Source organism: Penaeus monodon, chromosome 31, assembly GCF_015228065.2.
Source record: "Penaeus monodon isolate SGIC_2016 chromosome 31, NSTDA_Pmon_1, whole genome shotgun sequence".
Classification (NCBI taxonomy): Eukaryota; Metazoa; Arthropoda; class Malacostraca; order Decapoda; family Penaeidae; genus Penaeus; species Penaeus monodon.
In genome coordinates this window covers 2,501,210-2,501,433 of record NC_051416.1, presented here as the reverse complement: position 1 = coordinate 2,501,433, position 224 = coordinate 2,501,210, and positions in this window count along the sequence as shown.

Genomic DNA, 224 nt, shown 5'->3' with positions numbered 1-224 from the left:
ACAATCCAAAAACCCATGAAAAAAAACAAAAGAGCATCGGAAGGTTTCCAACAATATGCATCTTTGACCAAAACATGAGAGATTTATGCATGAAATCTCACCGACGTATCGACAATAGATTTTTTTATTCGCTCGATCAAGTGAATAAAATGCTAATCTCATCGGATAAGTGGAATATCATTATCTTGAGCCAAACAGACGATTTTTTTTATATCATAATGATC